This window comes from Pongo pygmaeus, chromosome 6, assembly GCF_028885625.2.
Source record: "Pongo pygmaeus isolate AG05252 chromosome 6, NHGRI_mPonPyg2-v2.0_pri, whole genome shotgun sequence".
NCBI lineage: Eukaryota > Metazoa > Chordata > Mammalia > Primates > Hominidae > Pongo > Pongo pygmaeus.
The window spans coordinates 79864345-79890310 of NC_072379.2; positions in this window are offsets into that span (position 1 = coordinate 79864345).

A 25966-nucleotide genomic window follows, 5' to 3' on the forward strand; every position below is an offset into this window, starting at 1 on the left:
TTTTCTTAATCCAGTCTATCATTGTTGGACATTTGGGTTGGTTCCAAGTCTTTGCTATTGTGAATAGTGCCGCAATAAACATACGTGTTCATGTGTCTTTATAGCAGCATGATTTATAATCCTTTGGGTATATACCCAGTAATGGGATTGCTGGGTCAAATGGTATTTCTAGTTCTAGATCCCTGAGGAATCGCCACACTGACTTGCACAATGTTTGAACTAGTTTACAGTCCCACCAACAGTGTAAAAGTGTTCCTATTTCTCCACATCCTCTCCAGCACCTGTTGTTTCCTGACTTTTTAATGATCACCATTCTAACTGGTGTGAGATGGTATCTCATTGTGGTTTTGATTTGCATTTCTCTGATGGCCAGTGATGATGAGCATTTTTTCATGTGAAAAGATGAGCTTTTTAAAAAGTAGCTGAAAAAATAAGGAAATACTATATCATGTTATATGGGCTTTGGATTATATTTGATCCTGAACAACTGATCATTTTTATTTTTAAAATTATATGTGGTAAGATATAGAGTCTAAGGGTTAAATATGTGACTTCTGATATATCTGTCATTGGAAAAATAATTAGGATTAGAAACTTCTTTCTTTGATGGCTAGGTGTGGTGGCTCATGTCTGTAATCCCAGCACTTTGGGAGGCTGAGGCAGGTGGATCACTTGAGGTCAGGAGTTTGAGACCAGCCTGACCAACATGGTGAAACACTGTCTCTACTAAAAATACTAAAAATACAAAAATTATCCTGTGTGGTGGCAGGCACCTGTAATCCCAGCTACTCAGGAGGCTGAGGCAGAAAAATCACTTGAACCCAGGAGGCGGAGGTTGCAGTGAGCTGAGATGGCACCACCGCACTCCAGCCTGGGTGATGAAGCTAGACTCCATCTCAAAAAGATGAACAACAACAATAACAACAACAACAACAACAAAACTATTTTCTTTGAAATAGTAATGGTAAGTGATTAAGTCCCCACCAAGGCAGCAATATTACAGAAGATCCTTCTCTGGGAGAGTAGATATTTCTGATTGGAAACATTAAAGGGGAATGCAGAGTATCTGAAAGTAGAGTGAGGGAGGAGCAAGAGAGAACCCTAAACTAAAGAGGAGGACAAGCCTGAGGAGGGGGGAGGTTAAATCATGAAAGTTTTCCGTGAGAAGTTTTCCCTGTGATGGTGACTGGGGCCAACAGGGCTATCAGATAGGTTCTGCTGTGAATAACAGAAAACATAGGATGGTAAAGGTTGGCACACATTGGAAATTTATTTTTCAATTTGGACACAACACCCTGTCTGGAGGAGAGCAGTCCAGAGCATTTTAGGAGACGTATCTTTTTCTATCCCATTGCTCTGTACTGTGGACTGACACAAGCCCATTTGGTCCCATACAACTCTTAGGGTGTTTTTGGTAGAATATACTAGATTTGAGATGAAAGTATCAGCTGCTTCTTCAACCTTGCTATCAGGTTGTATGGAAAGCAAGTCGCAGAACAAATTCTGCCACAAAAGCAATCATTTATAACAAAACATTTAATTATAAGAAAGCATAAGAATAATTTAGTCTTTTCTTTCAATTGAACGTAGTCTTGGCTCTCCTTCCTCCAATCTCTAATCTCACCTGACATGAAAAATTGAACCAAGGCAGTTATGACAGCATTCCAGAAGCAGGAATCTGTTATCTGTGTAGTCAGCGTCAGGGAGCTAAAAAGTCGTTAAAACCAAATACTGAACCCAGGATCATTTAGAGATTAAGCCACGGGCATTTTTCCTAAGGGTACAGACCGTAGGCCACAGGTCACACTGGATCCTTTTATTCCACTCGTGCAAAGGTGGGGAGTGTCTCTAAAATATTTTAGCTAACCTTGTACCTTAAATATCATTAATTTAGCCAATGACAATTCCTTTCTAGCATTCATTAGTAGACTGTTAATTTTATTCACCCTTAAAAGCCCATTTCTGAAATTCACTGAGAATATTAGCAAAGACCCAGATATGATATGACAGAAACAGTCACTTCTATGATATAGGCTTTTTAATTAGAACATTAATGCCACCTCTGGAGTGCAAACTTTCAACTGAAATTTTAGCTGACTGCCCTTGGGTTGTAACTTAACCTGAATTGGACAAACAAAATATCTTAATTAAATATAATTGCCATCCTAAAACATGGCTTGTACACTTGCTTCTGCTTAGATCCCATTGGCAGCAACTTGGTAACATGGCCACATCCAGCTTCAAAGGAGGCTGGGAAATGCAAACTTTATTCTAGGAAGCTATGTGCCCAGAGATGATGTGTATTACTACCAAGGGAGAAGAAATGAACAAGTATTTCGCGAACCTTGGAAGGTTTCCTGTGCAGAGGGACTCACCATAGTTGCTCAACACTTTCACTTGCGTTGCAATAAATAAATCCTACCCCACCCTCAGACTATGGGAAACTTTCCAGGTATGAAAAATACTCTTATGTATTCCCAGAAATGGGTTAGAGTTGGGGTAATTGCTTAATGGTAGATAGATGTATTAAGGCAAAAATTTCCATTAATTATCCTATACTCTAGGTTAAAATGCCAACTCTGCATTTTAACAAGATTGCCAGATGATTACTAAGTGCAGAAAAATTTGAGAAGCACTGTTGTTGGATGCTTCCCTCTCTTTCCTTAACATATATATACTTGAACATCCTGTGGTTGAGGCCAAAGTGTTTCCCCCAGCAGGGCAACTTTAATCTGGAGCACAGAAGTAAGTCTGGGAGAATCCACGAACAAGTGGTACATTGTAATTTAGATAATCAGTTACTCAACATTTCATGCAGATTAGATTATCTTATGAAAAAAGCAATTAGTGTATTTTTTGGACTGTAATAAGGAAATAATAAAAAGAATATATTAAAAGTGGATCTAGCTGGAGAATAAAACTCTAGATAATTTCTTTTTCCAACTTTGTCATACTTTTCAAAAATTTCTTTTATGAACATAAACTATTTTAAAGTGGAAAAAATTGTTGTTATGAAAACACATTTGTTTTAGCTTTAGCAATCAGTTAGATAGTTGAATAAAAAATAAATCTCTCACTGGTTTGGAAGTTAACAGCTATGGAGTGGGATATTATGAATCCACCCAAGACAAGCTTCTGCCATTGCCAAAGTAAACTGCTTATTCACAGGAGATGAGACGTGCTTATTTTGGAGTACTTTTCTTAATTGCCGACTTTTGCAACTCAAAAATTTTAATATCATTTCCAAACATTGTTTTCAAAGTATTTTCAAATTGAAACTTGGCATGGAAGTTTAATACAATTTTCTTCTGGTAATTGAAGTGATTCAATTCAACCACATTTATTGGACAGCTGAAAGTTGCTATAACTCTGAATCTTTTTTTGTTTTTTCATTTTGGAGGGAACATACAAAGGAATTAAAAGATGTGGTCCCTACATTTGGGAACTCACTTTGGAAGTCTTTTGTAAAATTATTTTGTAACCCTCTTTCAAAATTAAGATTTGTTTAAGTGTGTTTAAATAATTTTATCCTGGTTGGATATTTTTATAATTCTATATATTCTTTTTAAAACCTATAATATACCTGATTGATCTGATGTAAAAACAAGAAGAAATTCTAGCTTCAAAGGCCAAAGTGCATATAAAGGTCATAATTTCACAAGAGCAACTATAGAAACACATTGAAGCATTGGGTCTTTCTCCTGTTGCTTCTGGAGAAAGAAGAAGAAGGACAAATGAAGGAAACGGAGGGCGCATGGCATTTCCCTAATCGATTTTTGGTAGCAACTCTGACAGGCAAGCTTGCAATGGAAAATTTGTGCCTGATCGTTGATTCTTGCAACAAAGTTCCCCAAAAGAAACTTTTACTTTAGTGATGGGATTAAACTCAGTAAAAACAGTCAAGGATTAGTGAAGAAGATTCCATATTCTATCAGAGGATTTGTAAAAAATTCTAATTCTTTGACACTTTAATTTGTGGAATGGGCCAGGTGTGGTGGCTCACACCTGTAATCCTAGCACTTTGGGAGAAAGAGGTGGGTAGATCACCTGAGGTCAGGAGTTTGAGACCAGCCTGGCCAACATGGTGAAACCTTGTCTCTCCTAAAAATACAAAAGTTAGCTGGGTGTGGTGGCATGCACCTGTAATCTCAGCTACTCAGGGAGGCTGAGGCAGGAGAAGCACTTGAACCCTGGAAGTGGAGGTTGCAGTGAGCCAAGATTGTGCCACTGCACTCCAGCCTGGGTGAGAGAGCAAGACTATCTCAAAAAAAAAAAAATTGTGGAATGATTAGTATAGATGTTAATTTTTATGCACAGTTTTGTTAATAAAGAATTCTTTTCCTTTGGAAAAACAAAAACCAGGAAATTAAAATCATAAAATTAAAAGTTGAAACTTTTTTTATTGGTTGGAAAGAATTAGAAACTCACTCAAACTAGCTTAGAAAAGAAGATTAATTTCAATGTTACAGATATATCACAGAATTGTGTGAAACTGGGCCTCATACAAACTAGAAAGCTGTTTAGAACCAATATTAATTCTCTCTCACTTAATCTCAGCTTCTTTTTCCACCACTATACCACTTTCATCTCTCTAAAAATCAATTTCATTTGCTTACTCATCATCTTGCAAATGGCTTCCTCCACCACTAAGTGGACATGACTTTGCCACTTCAATGTCCACCCCTGACTCGTAACAATCTCTGTATTTTATAGTTTAAAATAATGATGGAGGGAATCTGATTGATGCAGATCATCTGTCCTAGTCAAGCCATACCAATCAGAAGTCTGTGATAAGCCAACAGATTGGCTGCCCATTTGGAGCAGATACCTGACCTAATCATCCATGGCTGGGGGAAGAAGAGGTAGCATGTAATGTGTTGGACTGCTTATTCTTCTGGGCATATATTTACTTCAGGTAAAAGAAAGGAATAAATAATGTACTTGACGTTAGGCAACATTAATAGCAAACTTAGTATCTATGAGGTGAAGCTATAGAAGACAATGCACATGAAAGAATTATGTAAGTTAACTAAATGGCCCAATGAATAATAATATGACAAAAAGTACCAAAGAGTGAGAATCCAATATGATCCATAGTGATTCCATATTATGACAATATGGAATGTTGAAAAGCTGAAGGGTTATCAGATATGCCAAAAAAGAAAAAAAAGTATGCATTCCTAAATAATGCATAACCAGTTACAGATAAAAATTAACATTAAATTATCTAAAGAATTCTGATTCAAGATGGCGGATGAAGCACATGCTTAGGAATAAAATTATATAAAGAATAAGAACAAAAATAAAGTATATAAAGAATAAAAACAAAAATACAATTATATAAATAATAAAAATAAAGTATATAAAGAATAAAAACAAAAATAGCACCATAAAAAGAATGAGGGAATAATTGGTAGACAAGAGATTGCAATACATTTCTGGAGTTTTCTCAAGATTGATGAAGCTGAGTAGACAGCCATAGCCGAGGGAGCACCATGAAGCTGACCGTCCTGGCAGACACTCAGAAAGGCTGTAGTAGATAGAGTGGGAAATGGGTTTGAGAAATTGGACTGTAAGGATTTGCAGGCAGCCGTTTGCCCCAAGCCAAAAATTAGAGGGTTTAAATAATCTTAAGACATTGCCCAGGAAAAAATTGGGCAGATGGCAAGGGAAAGCACTCTTAGAGTAAATACCTCTTAAGTCTGGCATTTAAAGGTTCCCAGAGTTACAGCTGGCTTCATGCCTCCACACACACACACTATTGAAGCCTGTCATTAACCAGTCCTGACTATGCCCACAAAGCTCCCAGAAAATCTTTATATGGGCCATATTCTTTTTAAAAGGCTTCACTTTGGCATAATTTTAGATTTGCAGAAAAGTTGGAAGAAAAGTACAAAGAATTCCCATATACAGTATACCTAAGTTTCTGAAATATTGACATTTTAACATATGTGCTTTATCCTCTTCTCTCTCTCCATAGATATATAGAGAGATAGATGGATGAATAGATAGATATGCAATTTATTTTTGTGGAACCATTTCAGAGTTGTAGACATGATGCCCCTTTATACTTAGATATTCCAGTGCTTATTTCTTAAAAACATTCTCTTGCATAGTTAGAGGAAGAATATCAAATGCAGGAAATTAATACTGATATAATACTATTATCTAAATATAGACCTTATTCAGATTTTGCTGATTATTTAAAAAGTCCTTTTCAGGAAAGGAAATGTCTAGATCATGTTGCATTCAGTTGTCTTATGTCTTTAATCTCCTTTAATGGGGCCCAATCTCCTAGTCTTTGTGCTTCACGGTATTGATATTTGAGATGACAAGTCAATTATTTTGTAGAATGTCCCTTAGTTTGAGTTTGTCTAATGTTTCCTCATGATTAAATTCAGGTCATGCACTTTTGGCAGGAATACCACCGAAGTCAGTGTTTTCCTCAGTGCATATCTTGTGATAAGGCACGTAATGTAAATTTACCCCATTATTGTCTCATTCTTAGTGTGAGCAGTAACCAAGGATCAATAAACATCAGATGAAAGTCTCTAACATGAAAAGGAAAACTCAAAATAAACCATCGGGAAAAAAGTGACATCAAAGGAAAGAATTCAGAGAACAGAAGTATACTTCAAAATAGGACAGACTTTCCAAGTAGTGACTTCTGAGATTTGAAAAGCTATGCATACACAAAACAAGAAAATACATGCTATGAAAAAGAAATAACTCTTAGAAAATGAAATTATAATTGCAGAAATTTTTTTAAAAAAGTTTTAAAGATGAAATCAAGGCACTCACCTGGAAAATAAAAAGAGAGAGGGATCAAAAGATAACATAAAATACATAACAGATCACTGTGAGAATTCTGTATTAGGAATGGATTTGACTGCATACAATAGAAAAATCACAAAATGATAGAAGATTGAAAAGACATAAGTTTTTCACTCACATAAAAGAAAATTTTGAGGTGGATTGGTGACTTCGGTGAGGCATTAGGATCACCAGGCTCTTACCTTCCCATTCTATCATCTACCAAATGTTTGTTTCATTCTTGTTTTTAAGACAGTGTTTTGCTTTCTTGCCCAGGCTGGAATGCAATAGTGTGACCATAGCTCACTGTAGTCTTGACCTCCTTGGCTCAAGCGATCCTCCCACCTCAGCCTCCTGAGTAGCTGGGACTACAGGCACAAGTCACCACGTCCAGGTAATATTTTTATTTTTTGTAGAGACAGGGTCTCGCTGTGTTACCCAGGCTGATCTCAAACTCTTGGGCTCAAGCGATCCTCCCACCTCGGTCTCTCCGAGTCCTGGGAATACAGGCTGAGCCACCACTCCCTGCCCTAAATGGTTTCCATGTGCACGGCAACCTCATGGTTCAAGATGGCTGCTGGAACTGCATCCTTTAAGTCTAAATCCAGACGAGAAAAAGAAGTGAAGTCGGGGTGGTGTGGGGAAAGGCCCTTCTAAGCTGTGGGAACTAACTTTAAGCAGCTTTTCAATAATTCCGTTTATATCTCCCTGGCCAAACCTAGCTGCAAGGAAAGTTGGGAAATGTAGTCCTTTATTCTGGGCAGCAATATGATGTTAAAAAGATCAAGATGTGCTTATTAAGGAGGGGAGTGTTGATATTCAGCTAGGCAGCTAGCAGATTCTGCCACAGGGTTTACTATGCAAAATAATTTCCAGTGCAGGAGATATAAATCATTAAATTAAAAGTGTTTAACAAATACCAAACAGGACATATTTTTATATGCATAGTCATAGTATAAATATTAATAGTTTGAAATTTTAGAAATCTAAGGACTTTTACAAAATGGTGTAATTCCAAATAAAACAGAATGTGTTAAACAAATATATAAAGGATGCTCAACCTTGTTAAAAAATTAGAGGCCTGGCCTGCAAATGAAAACAAAAGTGAAATATTTCTCAGGATCAGCTTGGAAAAATCAAGATATTGAAAATATCCCTTGTCAGTGAAGGTTTTGAGGAAGAGTTTTCTCATCACCTGTTGGTATAAGTATAAATAAATTTAGCTTTGGGGGATGAAATTTTGGCAGCATTTATTTTAAAAAATGGTTTTCTATTGCTGCTGTAACAAATTACCACAAACGTAGTGGCTTAAAACAACACATATTTAAAGACACACACAAATTTATTAATTTAAGATCTGTAGGTCAGAAGTCTGGTATGAGTCTCACTGGATTAAAATCAAAGGGTCATCAGGACTGTGTTCTTTTCTGGAAACTCTATGATCTATTCCTAGGATCTAGGGTTTCTAGGCTCTAAAATCCGTTTCCAGCTTATGCTGGTTGCTAGCAGAATTCAGTTCCTTGCAGATAATATGTAAATCCAAATTGCCTGTGGTCCTGCTGGCTATCAGCTGAGGGTAGTTCTATCATTTAGAAACTGCCTGTACTTTTGGCTCATGGTTATAGTCTTTTCTCTTCAAAGCTGGCAATGGCAGCTCCAGTCCCTCTCACGATTCAAATCTCTTCCTTCTGTTTCAAGTTTGATCCAGACAGGAAAGTTGTCTACTTTCAAGGACTTGTGTGATTAAATTGAGTGCACTCAGGCAATCCAGACTAATCTCCCCATCTCAAGGTCAGTAACCTTAATTATGCCTGTCAAATCTCTTTTGCTGTGTAAGACAACAAACTCACAGGTTCTGGGAATTAGGACATGGACATCTTTGAGGGGGATGAGGAGGAGGAGCATTATTCGGCTCACTACAGTGAAATATACACTTTCCTTTTTATCTAGCAATTATACACATAAACACAACTCACATACTCTAAAACCTGAGATGAGAGAGAGGAGAACAGAACACTTAATTACCAGCATCAAACTTCTTATCAGCATCATGAAATGCTAAGAAAAATATGGAGCAAGGCTTTCCAAGTTCTGGGAAAAATAATTTAAAATACAGGTTGCGATGCTATTGTTTTAAATAGTAATTTATATAGTAATTTAAAATACAGGTTGCTATGCTATGCTATTGTTTGGCTAACCAAACAATCAATAGGAGGAAAAAGGCATTTCAAATATTTAAGTATTAGAAATTTTATCTCCAATATACCCTTTAAAAAAATGTTCCTTGAGGATGGATTTCAGCAATGACAGAATAACTTAAGTAAGAGAAAGGTAGGGGACACTGGAGCAGTCTCTCCAACCCAGGGAAGTAGGGTGTTGAGGCCTCGGAACATTTGCTGGCAGCAGCATGAAGAGCAATAGCCTACATTGGAGCAGGAGGATTGAGGACTCCAGATGGGAGCTGTTTGGGCAAAGACTGAGGTGGATTGGCCTGGTTTATCATCAAGAGCTTGAAAAACTTTAGGATATAAGAAAGGTACAGAATACGTGGTACAAAATGAAAAGTCATGTCCTGTTTAAAGCAATTGGTGAGGGGTAAAACAAAGAAACAAAAAACCCACACATTTTTGAAATTTTTGAGCTGGAACAACAAATAGTCTCTTTTGAGCAATACTGCAGTCATGGCATTGACCCTGTAAAGAACAATTCCTCCACATTAGCCCAGTCCCAACCTGGACATGTCTGTATGTAATGACTTAATGTGAGGAAAGATCTTGAAGGGTGTGTACTGTGATGTTAACAGTGATTGTAGTTAGAGATGGGATTCTGAGTGATTTTTTTCTTTCTGTTTATCTGTATTTTCTAAGTTTTTGAAAGTAATCCTATATTTTATTATTTGCAATCTAGATTGTGTAATTGTCTTTTAAATCAGTGTAAAGAAAATAGTGATATTATTATGGGGGGAACCATGGGCTTTAGAGATAAAAGATGCCTTCAAGTCCTGACTGTAGTACTTATGAGCAGATCACGCTATATTCTTTTAAGATCTTGCAGGACCAGCTAAGAGGCCAAAAGCTTTAAAAGGAACCTCAGGCATACATTCAGATTTGCTGGGCCCTAATGTGGGAAGAATTTGCTAGGCATGAGAGACTGAGGGAGGAACAAGATACAGTCCCTATCTTGAAGATACTCCAAGTCAGAATGGGAGCTAACCAGGCATCTTTAGTCACTTCACAGTAGCAACGGCTGTGCTTAGTGTAAAACATGGAGTGCCCTGGTACTCCAGCAAAGCCCTCCTCAAACTAGGCAGGGTCCAGTGTGGTTTCTCTTAAGAGATGACCCACGACAGATGTAATCTGAAAGATGACTAGTAATAAGCTGGATGGAGAACCTAGGAATAGGCATTCCCGGCAGGGCGAAAGGCATTAGCTGGCTTCCGTTCTTCCTCTTTATCTGGACTGGTTCTGGCATTGAAACCTCACCACAAATATTTGTTCTTCTCCTTTGCCACTGCCGTGCATGTGTGTTACTTGGGCTAATATTTGCTTTTGTAGAAGACTGCACTTAACAATGCTTAATGGTGTGTATTGTGTAGATAGCCTGAAAGATTGTGGATTACCTGAATTTTCCTGTTTCCTTTTGAACCTTAGAAAACATCGAGATAATTCTCTTCTGCTTGTATACATTTTCTTCATGCACTGAACAACTTGAGTCTATAAAAATAACTCAAATGATGCAATATCTCATTTCTAATTTCTTGGCAATAACCAAGGAGAATCTTTCTGATTGTTAGTGTGGGAAGGGGGAGGCATAGCATGTTGTGCACCAAAATAAAATTGGGTCTGGGGTTATCTTTTGAAGTGTCCTCTGGTGTTTTTTAATTATAGAAACAGCTACATGTTTCTGTGGTTACAGAGATCCTGGTTAGACTACTCAAAGTGATGAGAGGCTCAGGAGTAACTACAATATGCAATTTTATTGTTTGTGAATTAACATGTTAAAAATTAGTAGCACATTTGTTTTCCTTCACAGTTTTCACACAATTTAAGAATAAAAGCTAATTGTAGATTATGTTTCCTTATGTGGTTTATATATTCACTCTTTGGTCCTAAGAATCCTAAAGACGAGTTTTGCACCTGCAGGCTTTGCTTTACGTTATGGAAAAGCTCTCTGGAGTGCTGGAGGGAAGGAAGTTGTCTCTCTTCCTGCTTAAGCCTAGTGAAGGAGCAGAGGAAGGGTCTTCCACAGGGATGAGCCCCTCGTGCAAAGCCAGCAGGGCTTGGTTTGTTCAAGAAATGGCAAGTGATTGGATGGCTGGCTTGCAGCTGGGTGGGGTTGGGTGAGGGATGAGGCTGAAGAGATGGGTTGGTAGTCATGCAACCGAAGTGCAGATTCAATCATTTGCCACTTGCAGAGTCCGATTAATAAGAACAAGGTCTGGTATAAAGAAAGTGACTTTTTATTCCAAAACTAGTTTAGGGGAAGAAGTACAGGCTTCCATCCTGAAGTAGACTGCTTCACCTTTGGAACAGAGAGTGGGCACTTTTAAAAGGCAAAGGAGGACACAAGCAGGTGAGGGGTTTTGTGCTAGCTAGCTTGGTGCCTTATCTATCAGGCAGTCAAGTTGGTGTCTTCATGGGCAGAAATGAGTTGTAATGGTGGCCAAAAACTCTAGCGGGCATATTTTGGATTGTAAATTGACTGTTATCTCTCAGGGCAACCTCCTGGTGGGTAAGAGTTCCATTCTGGAGCTTCTAAGCTCACAGTTAGGTGAATTTGCCCTGTAAGGAGTATCTGCTGAAGAGGAGGTAAAGGCTATAACTGCATTTCTAAAGAGCTAAGTAGGAAGTGGGAAAAAGGAAAAAGAGAAGAGACAGAAAAAATAATTAAACTATCTCTTAGAAAAATGGGAGTATTCAGTGACAGTATGGGGCAGATCACAAAGGGTCCTATGTTCTGCTTGTATGCTACCCTACCCAACCTCTAGGCTCTTCTTCCTCCACTATCTCCTGTATATTGATCTTCCCAGAGTATAGATCTGATCATTTTGTTTTCCACTTCAAACAAAATAGAACATAACACTTCACTAGCTCCTTGTTGCCCAATGAATAAGGAACAAATTCTTTAGATAAGTTTTGAAACTTTTTTCCTACTTTCTTCTACCAACCTTATTCTTTGGCTAATTTAGTCATTTTCCAAATTCTCCTTACTTTTTCAAACCTCTGTGCTTTTGCTCTTGTGCCATTCTGCCATTCCTTTTTTTCTAGAATGTTCATTCCCTGTCTCTACCTAGGAAGACTTGCCCATCTTTGACGGCCTAATGCAAATGTGATTTCTTACTGGGTGAGATCTGAGGATGAGGTGGGTCCTGCCTTTAATCCCTGTGCTTTGGGGAGGATCACTGGAGCCCAGGAGTTCGATTTTCCAGTGAGCTATGAATATACCACTGCACTCCAGCCTGGGCAACAGAACCAGACCCTGTCTCAAAGAAAAAAAAAAAAAAAAAAAGAAAAAAAGTAAAAAAAAAGAAAAGAAATGTGATTTCCTTCATCCAGTTGTACTGTCATTCCAGGTAGAAGTGACTTTTATCTATACTTGGCTAAGCTTAATTTTTAAAAACTTTAAGTATAATTTACATGTACTTCCTTACATATTTACCTAAATGTAAGTATACAGGTTGAAGAAGTTTCACAAACTGAACACACTGGAATAATCAAGAATCAGAACACTACTAGCACTCCAGAAACCCTTTCTCCAGTCACTACTCCCACCTAAGGGTAACTGCAACTCACACTTTGGGGTATAGATTAATTTCGAACTTTATAAAAGTGGAATTATAACATGTGCACTCTCTTGCATCTAGCTTCTTTCTCCTAACATTATGTTAATGAAATTCATATTGTTATAGTTATTTGTGAATGATTCATTCTTGTGGTGGTACAGTATTCCATTCTGTGAATATTATCACAATCTAGTTATGCATCTGTCGATGAGCTTTTTGCTACATTTAACATTCTGATGTATGTCTTTTGGTGAAAGTATGTATGCACTTTTGTTGTGTATAGAGGTAAGAGTAGAGTTGTTGGGTCATAGGGTATGCATATGTAGATACTGCCACACAGTTTTCCCAAGTGATTATATCAATTTACATACCCACCATTAATGTACAAGAATTTCAGTTGTTCAATATCCTCACTATTACTTGAAATCTCTAACCTGGCTGGATGTGGTGGCTTACACCCATAATTCTAGCACTTTGGGAGGCTGTGGTGGGAGAATTGCTTGAGGCCACGAGTTCGAGACCATCCTGGGCAACATAGTGAGACCCTGTTTCTATATTAAAATGTTTAAAAATAAAAAGATTTTAAAAATTAGAAAAATCTTTAATCTTTTTTTTTTTTTTTTTTTAAACGGAGTCTCGCTCTGTCGCCCAGGCTGGAGTGCAGTGGCGTGATCTCGGCTCACTGCAAGCTCCGCCTCCCAGGCTCACGCCATTCTCCTGCCTCAGCCTCCCGAGTAGCTGGGACTACAAGTGCCCACCACCACACCCAGCTAATTTTTTGTACTTTTAGTAGAGACGGGGTTTCACCGTCTTAGCCAGGATGGTCTTGATCTCCTGACCTTGTAATCTGCCCGCCTTGGCCTCCCAAAGTGCTGGGATTACAGGCGTGAGCCACCGTGCCCGGCCTTTAATCTATTTTATTTTTCTGATTCTGATGGCATTGCATTGTGGTTTCAATTTGCATTTCTTTGATTATGACCTAGAGTCCTTGTTTTTTAAAAACATTCGTGTACCCTTTATTATTCTATAATGTCTTCTATTATGTATATTTATGTACATGTCTGAGAGCAGAAATTAAATCTTGAATATATTTGTACACTTCAGGTCATCTAACTTTTGTATAGTTAGTAATCGATAAGTATTTATTGAATAAATATGTAATCATTATTACCACTAATTGAGTATTTATTTTGTGCCAGGTACTATAATTAGCATTTTATATACATCATTATATTTGTTTGACACCCAAATGCTTTTAGATAGCTGAAAGTATTCCCCTTTTCCAGATAAGGAAATTAAAGCTCAGAGAGTTTAAGTGATTAAGTTTTTCTACTAGGTTTTCAACTAGTGAATGAAGGAGCTGAAATTTAAAGTTTTATCTCTTTTACTCCACATTCTATGCTCTTAATTACCATGCAAAAATGGAGCATGAAAGAAAATTTGAGTTTATTTTTTTTTAAGTGTCTGGCTGCAAGAAACAGAAACCAATTTGAAATGGCCTAAACAAAGAAGGGAGAATTTATTACAAGAATTTAAAGGCCATATGAAGAGGGCAGTATTTAGGGAACAAGGAAGGAAGAGGATCAGTTTTGGAAAGCCATTAGGAATCGGGGATATATTCTCTTTCCATCTTTGATCTCTCCATTTCTGCCTTGTGTCCATGTTACTATTTTCCTCTTGCTTTAGCTTTCTCTGCTGATCTGCTCTTATGACAGAATACAGCAACTCCACAGCTCCCAAGCATACAAATTGCACCTACAGCCATGAAAATAGACTGGCTGGCTTTCTTTTGGTCTGGATTCCACATTCCTGAGAAGAAAAATGATTAGCTCAAACTAGGTCAAATTTTCCAATTAACTATATCCAGATGAGTAGGGAGTTACAGACTACCAATAGGATTCCTAGAAGCCCAAGCTATTAATTGGGGAGCCATTTCCAGAGAAGGGAATGGCTCATGGGTTCAGTAGACCCTTCTAAAAGCATCTATCCCAGAGTTCCCATCCAGGCAATGCAGAGGTCCAGAGCAACGTATAAAGGAGGGTTGTCTTTCTTCCTGTGAACTCTGAAAATTTGACAAAGGTCTCAGTAAATTTAAAAGTTTATTTTGCCAAGGTTGAGGATGTCCCCATGACACAGCCTCAGGAAGTCCTGACAACATGTGCTCAAGGTGGCTGGGTTACGGCTTAGTTTATACATTTTAGGGAGACATGAGACATCAATCAATATATATAAGAAGTACAGTCAATATATGTAAAAAGACAGGTGAGACAGGAAGAGTTGCATTATTTTGAGTTTCTGCTTAGTCTTTCCAAAAGAGGCAATCAGATATGCATCTCAGTGAGCAGAGGGGTGACTTTGAATAGAATGGGAGGCAGATTAGCCCTAAGCAGTTCCCAGCATGACTTTTTCCCTTTAGCTTAGTGATTTGGGGGCCTCAAGATTTGTTTTCCTTTCACATTTACCCTCTTTTCTTTTTTAAAATATTTTGGAGACGGCATTTAACTAGAAAATGAGTCTCTGGTCTCAGGTTTCACCTGATCTTTCATGGCTAGGATGGTATATTCCTAGAAGAGCAAATAGCGGAAGAAGAAGGGAGAAAAAACAACAAACAAAAGAACACTCCTGGACAATCAATATAGGCCTCACTACTCTGAAGTCTATCAGTAGCAGGTATGAAAGTGGCTTATGTATGTAAATAGGTGGCTGTTATTTTCTTCTGAACTTTAAGTTGTCTAGTTTCAGTTTGCAGGGCTTTAAGAAAGCACAGCTTGGTTTTCAGTGACTCCCAGTTAGGAAAAATTGAAAAAAAAAAAAGAAGGAAAAAAAAAGAAAAAAAATTGAAAACATTATTTTGAAGACTTGTAGTCAAGAGAAAATTAGAATTTAGCCCAAACTGTACAAATAATAAAAATTGAAAAACATTAGACAAGACTAGAATCTAACAACAGGTGTACAATTGTTTTTGAAACATAATTTTTCTCTCTCCAGTTTCCCATTTTTGCTAAAGACAAATAATGGTAGGATTGGTTTGCTTTATTATACTTGGCCTAATTACTTATATACAGTGCAAAAAAATCATTATTTTTTACATAGGCTTTATATTGGCTTTGATGGAACTTTGTTCCATAGAAGGAATCCCAGATAAGATGTTTTTAAAGCAGAGCCCAGCCATGGATTTGTGCCATCAAATATCTATGAGTTGGGTGAATTTTCTCTCCTCTTGAGGTTCCAAGATAAACCGGGGGCTTCTGTGCCTGTTAGAAGTGACATTCTTTACTTACCACAGGTTAGAAACCCTGTACAGGGACTGTGTACACAAAATATGAGGCCAATTTTTTCAAGGGCTTTATTGGCTCCATAAGTCAAGTTTGATTCCTTAAATGAAAGCACACCATTCCAGTCAAAGCCTTGGTAAAATAAGCAGTTTCTCCAATTGTGGTCTGTTATTAATGAAAACAGATTCTTATTGCACTTATGCAAATAACTGTATTGCTGTAAGTTAAGAATACTTACAAATAGTTTCCAAATTCTGGAGAAATCAGTTAAAGAGAAACAAATATGCTCCAAATTTTGTTTATGGGAATATACTAAACTGTTAAAAGCTGCCAATAGCTCAAAAGAAAAGTTGTGAGACTCTGAAAAACAAAACAAAAGATCAGCAACATTTTAAGCAAAAAGTCAAAAAGATCAGTTCAGTCCATGCAGTTAATTCCTGTTCTGCTTGATACTCATGAATATTTTATAGCTCTCCATGAGTCCTGAAAGTTTTTCCTCTATTCTGATGTCACAATCTCCAAAGTTATCAGAAACCTGCATTCAAGAGCACCTGTTAGAGTTTTGTAGCTGATTATAAAACCACCTTCTAAAGAGGACCAAAACGACAAAAATTGTCCATGGATGACAAAAAGTTTTAGGACAGCCATAGTCAAAAACACAATCGAAAAGGACATTTGTTACCTCTGCGGCACACAATAATTTTAACATAACAATTATGATTATTACTGATAATGTACACTGAGTTATATAGAATTATAGGAATTTCCCACAATTTTGGAACACATACTAATAACATATTTTAAAAATACAGCCCTCAAAAAACCAACACCATTTCATATTTGACAATGCTTCCTATATAATTTTTGTACCAAATAAGCCAAATTATATTATTTTCTGGACTTTAGGGAACCTAATATGTTAAAGCTTTAATTAGGTCAGAAAAAGACATAATTTATAATTTGATTTTGGAAAGTTTGTCAAATATCAAAGGTTTTAAACATTTGATATCACAAAATAGGATCACAGGTCATTGTAAAATAAGTCATTCTATTTAACCAAAGTGATAACTTCCGGACTTTAAAAAAAAGGCAAGAACCTTTATTCTTTGAGAAGAGACTTAATTTTCCAAACAATAAGCCCTAATAAAAACAGCATGAATCCAATTAAATTTGTTTTTCAAAATTTTATAAGCAATCTATAAAATTTTTAATCTTGACCATAAGATATAGCTTCCCTAGCACTTTATAATCTTTATGACCTTCACTAAGGAGTTGGTTAATGCTTTGAGAAAACCTTGTTAATCTGACACAGGGGCCTATATGCTGGTCTTGCATCAGTGTGCCTTTGACATTAATGATTGATTTATAGAGAAGCTTAACTTATTTTATCTTTCAAAATTGGCCCTTACAATATTGCGTGCCCATCTCTTCTGTGATAGTCCCTGGGCCTTGAAGAGTTGAAATAGCTTTAATTTCTTGCCCTGTGTCGCAGAAATGCAGTTTATTTTGACTGGCATCTTCTACAGGGCCTGAAGATGAGGCTTTAATTGCTGTCGGTGTTTAAGATTTAGCAGGACTTTGTGTCCTTTTTAGATCCAGGAGTCAAAACCCTGTAACTCATTGTCACAAGGACTTTAAAAGCACGTACAGGAAAATACATGGATGTGATAACCTTAAAAAAAATTTTTTTTTTAATCTCAGGTTTTTTTCCCTAAGCAAACCAGAACTTAATAATAATATTTGGACTTTCTGATTTGTCCTGAACATGGCTCCTGTTTAAACAACCAGTCATTTTATTTTAGGACTAAAGTTTACCATATAAGATTCTTTCTCATATAAAATTATTTCTCTTTAAACTTTCTTACCACACACACAAAAAAAAACTCTTTATTTTTGTAACTTTACATCTCTTTTTATTTCATGGTTCCTTTTACCTTGTTTTATATAAAACCTTTAAATAAGCTTCGAATTAGACAAAAATTTTTCACCTTTTTTTTTAAAAAGGACACACTTTTTTTTGCAAGAATATTTTCCTACAATATATATTTATTGGAAAATACCCAAATGATGAAATATATATTATTTAATTTAATATAACTTTATATTCTAAATTATGAAATTATGGCCAGTTTGTCAACAAGTATTTATCCCATTACATTTATCTATTTTATTTTAATTGTCTACCTAGATTATTTATGAAAACTGTGATAGTCATGAATTTAAAGTTATGAAACTGCCATTGCAAAATTACATATAACTGAGACAGTGAAAATAAGATTTGACCTAATTGACTCCAACCTGCTCTTAACCTCCAAGCTGTCCTTGTCCATTCCTAGGCATAGGCCAAACTAACTTCGGGAGCAACTTAGTTTATAGTTTAGCTTTGAAACAAAAATGATAACAGTCCTTTCCCAAAACAAACTTCCTTTTTGCCTGTGGACTAGACTGCCTAAAGCCACAGGATTAGAAATTATGATAATCTTACTAAATTAATGATGCAGCTATTTTCATTAAACCCATATCAATGTCTTACTTATTAAAAATTACACAACCAAAAATCATTCTGTTTTGGACTGGGTTCATAGTTTCATAATCCCATGCCAGATTTGGACACCTTATAGCATTTGGCAGGGCTAAGTATGAAATTGCTTGATTAATAAATGCAAAACAAAAACTGTATGCTGCCAATTCTTAAGACATTTCTAATATTACTTTACCAATAATTTTAAAGCTAGCTTATTTGTTAAAGATTTTATTTAAGTTACATAAACTTGAAAAAGCGTTTGATAGTCTTTTTTTAGTATCTGATTTAAGAGCTTTTATTTTCCTTTAAGCCACTTAATTAGAGCTCTTTTATATATTTTTAGTAGTGACACATTTTGTACACAACACATAAATACATACAAAGATGTATTAGGCATGCCGATGGAAGTACATTTGATAGATTTATAAAGAGCCCGCTCTTTTTTTTTTCCTGTCTTAGACTTTCAGATTCTTGATAGCCTGTTTCACAACCCTAGGCAGTTGTCAGCTAAACAGCCTTAAATTTGCACACTAAAGGAAACAACTCAGGTGAAAATCAAATAGCAAAATTTACATCATAAGGTACAGAGAGAAAGAGTCTGGTGGTGCTAAAGGGAGACGTTTTTATTTTTCTTTGAGCCAAATGAAACAGAATTAAACTACACTCTTTCTTAAAAACCCAAGAGTAGCCTCTGTTGCAATAACTATTTTAGTAAAAAAAAAAAAAAAAGAAAAAAAAATCACGTGAAAACAGAATTCAGTCAACAAAAAGAAAAAACTTTTGCTCAAAAAAAAAAAAAAGACAAGTTCTTAGGAGAGAAAAACAAACAAAAAGCAAAAACATGAAGGCCTTTCAAATACAAAGATGCATACATGCACACAGACACACACACACATCTTGGATGGCCTTTTAATTAAGTTGATTTTTAACATTGAGCTCCTTTAAAAAATTTTTTAAAATCTTATTACCATATTTCAACTACGACAAAATGCTGCTAAACTAACAATGATCACACAAAAATATACTATTTCTGAGTGCTCTAAGTGTTAAGAAGAAGTTAACACCAGCTGGTTGTTAAATGCTAACTTTAGTCATTTAAAAGGAGTTTGTAAGACAGAATCCCAAACCAGTTTCCTACCTAGTGTGGGTCTAAGGCTGTAGACTGCTCTCTACCATCCTAGAAGCAGGAAACAACAACAACAACAACAAACCAAGCTCATCTCTGTTGTAAGCAAGCTCAAACTCCATAAAGGAGTTACCTGCCTTCCAACATCATGGAAGCAGGAAAACTTGCCTTCCTTGTGTTGGGAGCAAGTAAAACTCAAAAGAAAAAGAGGAGTTGTTCAGCAAATAAAGTTTAGATCATGACCAAATTTTGGGAAACCAGGGATTCTCTGGAGGGGGTGCTCTCAGACCTTAGCAAATTGTTCCTTCGGTTTGAGCCATAAAGTTAGCTCCTGCTGGTATCAAGCACCAATAGGCGACTTGTCAAAGGTCAGGGCCATCTCCACTCAGAATCCCTCCATGGTTACCAAAATGTGAACCCTGAAAATTTGAGTAGAAAGATTATTTTGCCAAGGTTGAGGATGTGCCTGTGACACAGCCTCAGGAAGTCCTGACCTTGTGCCTAAGGTGATGCAGCACAGCTTAGTTTTATACATTTTAGGGGACATGAGGCTTCAGTCAATATATGTAAGAAGTACATTGGTTCGGTCTGGAAAGGCGGGACAACTTGAAGTGAAAGCAGGAAGACTTGAAGCAGGGAGGGGGCTCCCAGGTCGCAGATAGGTGACAGAGGGAGGGTTACACTCTTTTGAGTTTCTTTTGAGTCTTTCCAAAGGAGGCAATCAGATATGCATCTATCTCAGTGAGCAAAGGAGTGAATTTGAACAGAATGGAAGGCAAGTTTGTCCTAAGCAGTTCCCAGCTTGACTTTTCCCTTTAGCTTAGTGATTTGGGGACCCCAACTTTTATTCTCCTTTCACATCCCCAACCCTTCTACTTCATGTTTTCTATTTGTTTGTTTTTGTTTTAAACACACAAATTGAGAAATATATTTTTTTCTGATTTTAAAATTTGAGAGAGCATAGGAAACCTTCTTGCGTACTAGAAATATTCTATATTTTAATCAGTGTGGTAGTTACATGAGTGCATGTACATGCAAAAATTTTTTAAAATTAAGGGAACATCAACAAATTAGGGTCAAATTGTGATCCCTGATTCCAGTCCTATCCCAACAATCAGTGTAAAAAAGAAACTTACTTGAAGACGTTTTCACAGTAAATTTTTGCCAGGCTGGAGACTAAATTAGTAAATTGAATGTAACCCAATCTGGAGGTTCTCAGAGAAGCAAACTTATCATTTGCAACACGGGGCCTGTTTTTCTGCATTAATCATCACTCTAGGTTTACTTGATAGGAAAGAGGCCTTCCTGGGGGAGGATAAATGAGTGTGTGTTTCTTCCAAAGGCAAGGCTCTGAATGAACCGGTGATATTGGTGAGTCCTTTTTAATTTTCTTCAAATACCACGTTTGTGCTTTATTTAATCCACTTTTGTTTCGTTTTGTTTTTTGAGACAAATTCTGGCTCTGTCACCCAGTGGCACAATCAGCTAACTGGAGCCTCGACGTCCTGGGGCTCAAGCGATCTTCTCACCTCAGTCCCCTAAGTAGCTGGGACTACAGGCTGGCACCACCGCATCTGGCTATTCCACTGTCATTTTGGGGGGCATGTTGAAGCCTAGAAGCTGGGCATGGTGGCGTGTGCCTGTGGTCCCAGCTACTTGGGAGGCTGAGGTGGGAGGATTGCTTGTGCCCGGGAGGTCGAAGCTGCAGTGAGCTGTGATCGCGCCACTGCACTCCAACCTGGGAGACAAAGCCACCAGACGGTCAAAAAAAAAAAAGGCCGGGCGCGGTGGCTCGCGCTGTAATCCTAGCCTTTGGGAGGTTGAGGCGGACGGATTGCCTGAGCTCAGGACTTCTAGACTACCCTGGGCAATAGGGTGAAACCCCATCTCTAAAAAAATACGAAAAATTAGCCGAGTGTGGTGGTGCATGCCTGTAATCCAAGCTTCTCGGGAGGCTGAGGTGGGAGAATTGCTTGAACCCGGGAGGCGGAGGTTGCACTGAGCAGAGATCGCACCACTGCACTCCAGCCTGGGGGACAGAGCGAGACTCTGTCTCCAAATACATACATACATACATACATACATACATACATATAAAATAAAAAAGGCGAAGTCTAATAAAAGTGTAAGATTTTAGAAATGCAATGATCTAGAAGTTTCTTAAAATGGGACTGTACGGTGTCGTTGCTGTCGTTTGTTTTAAAGCAATACTGCCACCTATTGGTATAAAAAGACAGCTTTATCTCAATGTTTTTTCTGAAAGTCCTAATGCTGGAATGAGGCCCAGATAACCATGGGCGAAAATTAAACTGATGTTAATTCAATATTGACACTCTGCCTGTCCCTCACAAACTTCCCCTAAAGACGTAGCTCACAGGAGTCTTAAAATTATGCCATAAAATAAAATAGACGAAAGAGTATTACCAGTACCTTAGAAAGCTGGAATGGTTGACTTCTGTATTTGCTTAAGAGAAACTTCCACTTTCATTGCCTCATTGTTCACTTTCATTCCACGTAAGATTTTAAGATTAAAAAATACTTTTTCGGCTGGGCGAGATGGCTTACTCCTGTAATCCCAGCACTTTGGGAGGCGGTCGTATCGCTTCAGCCCAGGACTTCTAGACCAGCCTGGGCAACATGGTGAAACCCCGTCTCTACAAACAATACAAAAGAAAAATTAGCAGGGCGTGGTGGTGCCCGCCTGTGGTTCCAGCTACTCAGGAGGCAGAGGCGGGAGGATCGCTTGAACCCGGGGGCTGCAGTGAGCCATGATTGTGCCACTGCATTGCAGCCTGAGCTACAAAGCAAGACCTTGTCTCAAAAAAAATGATAATAATGATAATAAATATAAATAAATAAATAATTTCAAAAACAAAAAACCCTAATTTTTCCATTTTTGTGGTAGAAAATTGTCCTAGTAAATCTCTCACTTAATAAAAGAAATGTGTATCATTATGTTTTGTTTATTTATTTGGCAAATCCTACCTTATTAATTGACTTCCGTCATTCAGTTTTATATTTTTTATTGCTGAATGTAATAAAGTTTTATTTTACCGTGCAAATAAATGCTTTACAAAATAACAATTAAGGCTGGTTTGAAGGTAGTGAGTTATCTCAATTGATTGTTCATAGTTACAGATTGAACTTGTTGTTCCACTCTTCCCTGCCTTCTTGCTACTGCACTTGACTAGTCTAAGTTTTTTTCTTAATTTAAAAAGTAACAAGGGAAGATACTTTTTTCTGATAAAATACCAAAATTTTACGTTAACTATAACACTAATTATGTAACAGAGACCATAAGTAAAAATAACACTAGGAAATGTGTTCTGTGGACATATGACAATTTTCTTTTTTAGTGCATTTTTCTCTTGTTTATTAATTTGCCAAGCATTTAATAGGAAGCTACTATATGTCAGCACTATGCTAGAAGCTGGGATTACAAAGATTAATGAGACACAGCCCCTGCTCATTGACATGTCACATTGTAGATGGGTAAGACAGATACCAAGACAGACCATTATAATACTTTCAAAGTATAATTATAAAAATGTTCTGAAGACATGGGAGAGGTATCCCAATCCTGAGAGAAAAATGGAGAGAAGGGCAGCTTGGTTTCAGGGAAGCTGAGTCTTAAATTACGTATAGGTGTTGGCTTAGCGAAGGGTAGAGGTTGGGGGTGATGGGAGGGCTGGTGTGGACTTTGAAGTGTTTGTAAGATTTCCAGCTATAGCAGGAATTGGAAATGGAAGTCAGAAACAAAAGCATAGGTAAGAGTGTGAGATATAGACTTAGGACATCACTCAGAAAGGCTGTGTAGTAAGAGAAGACTCACGGGCTGGGGATAAACACGTGAGTAGGCAGAGGGAGGTTGGCTAACAAACAATCACCAGCAGCAAAAACCAAAGATTCCCAAAGAAAATCAAGCAAATTCAGCCATGGAATCCAGGGGCACTCATCCACAGCCTTTAGACCAAGTTGGCCCAAATTTTCATTTTGTTTCCCTCACCAGTGTTTACAATATTTTTAAAAAATAGTTGCCAACAGTTAAGAATTGAGAGGTATCTCAAGAAATCTGCATTTCTAGCTTCCTTTGAAACACTGGAAATTTTATTTTTTAAGGCTGGAAGGCAGTCCCTCATAGGGGCCAAGGGACTCCCCTATTGCTGTGGGGTACATGCTCTCCAGTTCCCTGCAGGCTTTAGCATGTTAAGCCAATGTTCTTATCTTAATGTGGCTTTCTTCATTAATTGACACAGCTTTCCTGGCTTCTCTTGGAGTTTGAATTTGGGTTCTTTCCCTAGAGTTTCAAGAAGGGTGTGATTTGTAAAACTTCATTTACAAAGATAGGCTTCTTGTGGGCCATAGTTTGCCAAACCCCAGATGAGGTATATTTGTACAAGGGATAAAATGTTAGGTTGAGAGGAACATGAGCAGGTCTGTAGATACTAGAGGAGAGCTCAGTAGAGAAGGTGAGGTTGAAGGTAAAGGAAAACAAGAAAAAGATTGATGAAGCCAATTCCAGAGGGAACAGGAGGGAGTAGGTCCCCAGTGGTGGTGAGGGCAGGAAGAACTTGCCCTCTGAGACTTGGGCAGAGGAGGCAGGCAACTTTATAATGTGTATGAGTAGGATGATATAGGATGTTGTACTGACACTGCCAATTTTGTGAATGAAGTATGAGATGAGGTGGTCAACTGAGAGCTATTGAGAAGTGGGATGAAGAACCTGGTCAAAGACAAATAGGAAGGTTGACAAATTGCTCAGGGCTAGGCTGAGATTGAAAAGCACAAATGAATTGTATAGTAAGTTTGTGCCAGTGTGCACTTGCAGCAGGAACACCAGAGTTTAGAATCAGAAAAGGTAGGTTGTAAAATTGATCATAGGTTTTGATCTTTCTGGTGAGGTAGTAATTTAGAATCAAGGGGTCTGGGCAGTGTAATGGAAGAAGAGAGGCTAAGAAGATCCTGTCAGACCTTAATGAAAGAACAAGTCAAGGAATTAGGAGTCTCTGTGAACAGACGGTTTGAAGGTAGAGACAGCAGAAAGGATAGGGGATGATCTGAGACTAGACAATTGGAGTTAGGATTTCTGAATTGGGGCATTTGGAGGATATTAAGATCCAAGATCAGCTCTTTGGATTAGGAGGCTGAAATGCAATGGAGCAAAGGAGATTCAAGAATTACAAAGCAATGTTGCTCACTGGCTATCTAAATAGAGGTTGAAATATCTCAGGATTTGTGGTGGAGAAGATTTCTACGCAATGATGGACAGTGATCTGAAGGCAGTAGATGACAGCAATGAAACGGAGTAAAAGGGCAGTATACTTAGATGACATGAGCATTAACAAGAAGAGGGCAGGGACACCAACACTTATTGTAGGCTTGCAGATGCCTGCCTGGTAGTCCTGCTGAGCATGCATGCCTCCGTTGCCAAGGAGACCCATTCATCACTATCTCCACATACAAGGCAAGCTGGGGCCTGCTGTTCAAGATACTGAGGAGTCTGCTGTTTATCTCTAACCCTCCTCTTAATCCACAGAAGCCCTGCTGTGAGCTCTCCTGTGACATAGTCCTGTCCATAGAGAATGTTAGCTTTCGCTGCCTGCCCATGGGCTACCTGCTTCTTTTTGCCTGTCTCTGACTCTGTTCAAGTTGCAGCTCTAGCCACTAATGGACTGTCCTATCTCCTCTTTCTTCTGCCAGCAAGGTGATTGCATGCCTGTTCAAATGTGTCTCTGGAGAAGAGCCAGGTGTCTTAAATGACATTGCTATAGCCTGAAGGGTCTTTAAGAACTGGGCTGTGGCAAAATCCATTTGGAATCTCATGTTAGGGATGGTGCATGCTGTGAACAGTTAGTGACCACTCTCCTCCCAGCTCTGCCCTGGCCTCAAACCAGGACTATCCAAGGGGAGGATTACTATCAATGGAGTAATCGAAGACAACCGTAATAATGAGGCCTAATGAAAAAAGCCAAATATACTATATGTAGTTTATTTAAACTGTACATGGTATGCAATTTTTACAGTATTGTTTACCATTTTTGTTAAATGTAATAAACCCTCCTTTTCTTCTAGAAATTGAAGCTTTACTTTTGGCACAACATATAAGCAGGCACTTATGGTCTAGAGAGAGGGACAAATGGCAAACAGGAGTTAAAATTGAAGATGCCAGCACCCAGGGCTGTGCTATGCCCTTACTTCTTGAGCCTTGGAAACAGAAGCTGAGTCAGCACTATTTCTCAGTTGCCTGTAGTAAGGGAGCTTCCCCATCAGCTGTTTAAAGACAAATAGAAAGGAAGAGAAAGGAAGCCTGCAATCCCTTGGGCTCCCTCTGCATATTTTAGGCATGAGTCAGCTCCCAGGGCTGGCATTTGTCCCTCCATTAACAGCTAAGTTCTCTATGTCTCCAGACAGACAGCTCTCAAAATAGCCAATGCCTGGGCAAATGA